Source organism: Molothrus aeneus, chromosome 12 (assembly GCF_037042795.1).
Source record: "Molothrus aeneus isolate 106 chromosome 12, BPBGC_Maene_1.0, whole genome shotgun sequence".
NCBI lineage: Eukaryota > Metazoa > Chordata > Aves > Passeriformes > Icteridae > Molothrus > Molothrus aeneus.
In genome coordinates this window covers 8,507,696-8,513,695 of record NC_089657.1, presented here as the reverse complement: position 1 = coordinate 8,513,695, position 6,000 = coordinate 8,507,696, and positions in this window count along the sequence as shown.

The following is a 6,000-nucleotide window of genomic DNA, read 5'->3' as shown; positions in this document are numbered from 1 at the left end:
AAAGATTTGCAGCTGTAGACAAAATCTGAACCCACCCAGGCTTTTCTTCCCACCTCTCCTACTTTTATTTTCTTTTTTGCTAAATGTCAGTTTGCTTGTCAGCCTCTGGCTGGGGTTTTCATGTTGTTCCCTCAGTTCTTTCAGTAGGATCCCTTTGCCAGAGAAGGAGAGAAATGTCACAGCATGACAGCTCCTCTGTCCCAGCTGCACCTGGGAGCGGGGGCCTCTGGCAGCAGCCAGCCACAGCACCTGGACAGACAGACAGACAGACAGACAGACAGACAGCACAGCTCCTGATGGGGGCAGCAGGACCAGAGAGGGGTAAGGGCACCTGTCACACCCGAAGGCAGCAGCCCATGGATTTAAAAGCGAGATGTGCAAATGTGGTGGCTGCACTTGGGTGGTTTCTCCTGGCACAAAGTGGGGTTAAACCAGATCCACCCTGGCCTCTTTTTCTGCCCCTCCATCACACCCCAGTACTGACTCCTCAGTACTTTGAGATGCATGGTCATATTAGGTAATTTGATGGTTTATAGTATATGTATATCTAATCATATTTATTGCTTATAATAATTTAATGTCGTATACTTATATAGATAAGTAAAGCATATAAATATATATATCCATATATAGCCCTCTAAAAGACCTTTGTAAGACCTTTATATGTTTATATATTTAATATATATGTAAATATTCTATAATATAATAGAATATAGAATAATATAATATAATATAATATAAATATATTTAGGAAGATGTTATACATGCATATGCATGTATCTATAAAGACCTTTTAAAAGGTCTTTGTGCATATATACATATATATACAAATATATATATATACAACCACCATATATATATATATATATATATATATATGCAGACATTTTAAACATTAAAAAGCATTGGAGTTTAGATATGTAAATATCTTTGTATATATAAATACCTGAAAACATTCTATATCTGTATTCAGTGAATATAAGCCTTTTGCAGAGGCTGTGGCTCTGGTGCTTGGCTCAGCTGTGCTCAGCAGTGCCCATCTCACCTGTCCAGAAGGTCTGGGGGAAGTCCCCATCTCTGTGGGCTGCTGCTGCTGCCCCCTGTTCAGGGACCTGTGACTGAGTGCCCAAAACACCCTTGGCTGAGCTTGTGCCTGAGCATTTGTGTTTGTTTCTCTGTCCCCTGATGCCACTCTATAAACAATGAGATTTCAGTTCCCCCTCTGCCACCCCTGTGAGCATTTCCTGGCATCTGTCTGTGTTTAGCCTGACAAACAGGGAGTGTGCTGCAGTCTGTCCTGTGGGAGATGCACAGGTGTGCACACACCCAGGCTTGCTGTCTTGCCACTGTTAATTTTCCCTCTTGTTTTCCTGACAGTCAGTGTCTCAGCCTAGTCCAAAAGTGACTCTGGAGGGTGGCTGGGGACAAGGCAGAGCCAGGTCCCTGCTGCAGGGCCAGCAGAGGTGGCTGGGCCTTTGGACAGGACACCCAGGCTTACGAAAGGGATGCTTTGCTTCTCAGCTGATGGATTTGACCAGAAATCTTCTGTTTAGTGTCTGTAGCACAGATACTGATGGGTTTTTTATCATCTGCAGCCTGGTTTACATGAGGAGAGGCTTGGGATTCAGTGTTCCCTTCCCTTCTGGTTACAGGACTCAGTGGGGCTTGCAAGTGCTGCTGGATAAATTCAGGATGGGGCAGTAGCTGGAAATGCAGCTGGGGCACACACACCTGGGCAGCTCAAGGCAGTGCAACATTCTTGCCTACATGCAGCCAGCCAAAGCTGTTCTGTTGATTTTCTGCTCCCTGGAAAGACTTTTCTTTTGGCCATTTTTTTGTTTATCTCTGGCTCAAAATTTATGAAGTGCTTGACCACCCAAGGAGCTTTGCAACTCCACCATCTGCATTGTCACTCAGCAGGCAGGTCCCACCTGCTCCTGATCACTTTAAAAGGAAAAAAAAACAACATCTAGGAAGGAACTGGAAGCAGAATTGGATGAAAAATATGTTATTAAAAAGAACTAGAATTAGCAGAATCTAAGTGGCATAATGAAGGAAGCTTTGGCAATAAAGCAAGCTGTGTGAATAGGTCAGGAAGGGAAGGATGAAGGGACACTTGCTGAGATTTAGACCTTGGGAAGACTTTTCAAATGCTCAACTTCTACAAACACAGGGCATGAGGAGCACCAGGGAGAGCAGGCTGGAGGGAGAGCAGCTGGCTCAAAGCACAGGACAGGAGAATATGGTTATGTGGCTTCTTCCTCAAAGTGGGAAAAATACCTGGCTTTTGGATGAGGAGGAGGATTTGGAGAAAAATTGGAGGTTAAGAAAGATGTGCAGAAATGAAATCCCAAACACATGAGCCCATGCTGAGCTGGGTTTTATAGATTCTGATCAACCAGCAGGAACTTACAACAGGACATTTTGGAGGTATTTTATGTAAATAAAATGTTTGCTGGGTTTATTGGACACCTAAGGAGCAGGCTTGGGCTCCCAACAGCAGAGACTGGGCAGTCTTTCTCCTGCAGTTTTCAGGGTGGGTGCTTGACCATCTTATAAGCTCAGGGGTGGGATTTTGTACAAGCAGTGTGTCCCATGTTGTGCAGGTATTTAGGAAGGGCTTGCTGGGTCCAGTACTGAGAGCTTGGTCACAGTTTTCTGAGAGAAAGACCATTTACAGAGACATGAAGGCAAATGGGATAAAATGCAACATGATTTATCAAGCAAGATTAACCTGAAATCCCTAACTGATCTTGTAGATAAAGGAAATCCAACAGTTCCCCTCCTCCAGGATTTCAGTGAATCTCCTGCTTTTGTGCTCTGAATATCTAAGAGTGTAAGTCGTGCTGGAGAAGATGGGGATTAATTAAATAACTCAGAAATAAGTGAGGAATTGGCTAATAGGGCCCAGTAATGGTAAGGGAGCTTTTTCAGGGACTGGGCTGCAGCTTACTTTGATCATTCTCTATCTGCATTGAAGGCCTCAGCAGAGGAACAGGGGTGTTTGCTGAGGGAATCTGGTGGGGATGAATGGCAAACACACAAGGAGCTTTGGGATATTTTAGTGAAAGGACCTGGAGGACCATGAACACACAGGAGCTCAAAACCAACTGGTACAGCAGGGTAACAGGCACTCCACTGTCCCCACAGCCCCATGGCAGGAGGGAGCACACTCAGTTTATCCCATGTGGTGCACCAAGGCTCTGGATTTCCTCGTGCCCTGCTCCATCCCTGTGCCTGGAGGCTTCTGCAGCTGATGCTGGATGCTGTCAGATGCAAAAAGCTGTGACATAATCCAGCAATGCTGGTGGTACCATGCCTGGTTCAGCACCCCCTTGTTCACAGCTACCAGGGAAACCTGTCACAATCACGCTCTGGTTTTCCTGCTGTACTTCTCCCTGCTGTCACCCATCTCTCTGCATGCCTGATTTCTGACTAATGTAAATACACACCCCCTTCTTTAGCATAATTGAATACTAATTCCTTAATGTGTGTTATTTTCCACTGTATCTCCATTTCCCTGCTATCCGTCTTAAGAGTGCCAACAATTGCTATCACTGTTTGACTGCTGTGTGTATATAATTAGAACAGTTGGCTCAGGTAATTTCTTTTTTTCTTTTTTCAGTTCCTTCCTCTGATTTCCTCTGGTCTGCCTTTTGGGGTTTTTCTTCATTTCAGGCTTTTTGTAGGAGGTTTTCAAAGCAGGGTGTGTGGCTTTTAACTCTTCCACCCATTGGATTGGAGGCTACCAGCTGCTGAACCCTCTAAAACCTCTGAGGTTGTTAAACTCTCCTGAGCAGCCAGCTCCTCTCATTCTCCATTTCTTATCTCTGAGGCTCTAAGTGGAACTTTGTAAATGATGTTTCTGCAAGTGAATTGCCTGATTGAAGAAATTGCCTGGCTGGTTTTATTCCCCCACCGTTGCCAAGCATCTGCTGGTGTCCAGCTCACCCCCAGTGTGCCCAGGGAAGGGACGTGCCAGGACCTGGGTCTGCCCATCACCTCCAAGCCATCCTTCCTTCAACAACAGGGAAAGGAAAACACCCAGTGGAGACACAAGGCAAACCCACTCTGGAGAAATTCCCACTCTCTCCCCATGTCAGAATTTGTCTTGAAAGATTTTCTTTCACAGGGAAGTACCTGTTTAATTACAGCTATTGCAAAGACAATTAATAGCTGATGAACACAGCAGTATATTTTAATTGAATATATTGAGCACTCTGAACAAAAAGCACAGCTCTTGACCTTTCTCATGAGTGAAATGTTAGAACAAGCTTCTCTACATTCTGAGCCCATGGAGAGCAAGGAGGGGACCACCCACTGCTGTTAATGGAGCCACCCATGTAAATCCCTTTATGACAGCTCAACAATGGGCTGCTGAATGTGCAATTAGTTACATTTCATACAATTATTGTTCATGTTGGAGGGTAAAAAAGTGGGAGGGATGCTCTGGTTAAAGCAGAAAGCTCCAGGTTGCTGTCTCTGGCCACTCCAGCCTCCGCCATCCCACAGTAACACTTTTGTTAATGTCAGGAAGACTTTGGGTGGTTTAATGCTGGTGGATGCAGTTTGTCATTGCAGTGGGACAGATCTGTGAACTAACCACCCTCTCCTGCCCTCCAGGATCAGGACAAGACAAATCCAGATTTATGAAGGATGCCAGGATGCCAGGAGCTGTTGCCCCAGTGCCCAGCTGGGTGTAGGAGCTGCAGAGATATGGGACCCACACCCCTCCCTGTCTGCTCACCCCAGCAGCTTCTTTATTGATTTCTAAGCCTGTGATTAAAGTCTGCTCGTGCTGTACCTTCCTCAATTGGCACTTGGGTCCTTACTCCAGCAAAAACTCCCATTGATCCGTGCTGGAGCTCAGCCTGAGTGAGCCCTCAGGGACCAGCTGTATATTTGCAGTGTGGTGCTCTTCAGACACATGACAATTTCAGCACAATTTAGGAACATTAAAACAGCATTACCAGTGTGTCTTTAGCTGGCCATAAATAGAAACCTTGACTTGTCTACAGTGGTTTGATATTCCAAGCTAGACAAGAACATTTAGTCCTGGCTTGCAAGCCATTTTATCACCAAAAAGAAATTTTGCAGGTTAGGAAAGTCAAGAGCTTGTTCTTGCAGAACTTCAGCCTGTGTCTGTGAGCTGCAGTGAAACTGTATCTAATATTCAAGTGCAGCAAAAAAAGGAAAAGCTCTTTTTAAGGCTCATTAGTGATGGCAAAAAGATACAAAAAGACCAACGCCATTTTACACTTGTAAAAATACCCCTAGCAGATTCTATTTTTTAATCTTCAGTACAAAAGCTCTGTAACTAAGGCATAAGTTCCCAATGACTAGCTAACCTTTTTTTCTATAGCCTCTGGCATTAAAACTCTCAGTGAAAAGACACTTTACAGCTACTTCGGGCAGTTCATTTTCTGTCAATCAGCTCTTAGGCTGGAAGTATAAAGGCAGCAATATGACAAGATTTCTATTTTAATATCTTTACTCTTGATAAGATAATCCTAGAGGAACGGTGGTGATCAAATATTTACAGGCAGTGCTCACTGACAGAGTCTATTGTAAAATTAAATACATAAAATTATGTGGGCATAATGTTAATGTTGTGATAGAAGGACAAAAGGCAGCGTGCTCAAAATGAAGGTTGACTCTTCTTAATATATCCTCTGAGGCAGGACCAGTGCTGCTGGTGTGGGGAACAGAAGAGCTGCTTTCATTTCACATTTTGTGACCTTTCCCTGCTTTTCAGTAGCTTGTTTGCTATTTAAACACATTTGCTTACCTAATGATCTTGATTTTTAATATGTATTTGTGTGTGTGTGCTGGGTGTCTCTCTGAGATGCACTGCATGGCTAATGGGGCCTGGCAGAGAGCAGGGTTTGGTACTGAGGCACCGCCTTGGGAGCCCAGCTTTGGTCCCAGCCCAGGTTTGGGGCTGTGCAGAGCAGAGGGCACAGCCTGGGGGCACGGGGGGATCTTTTCCCACTCACTACA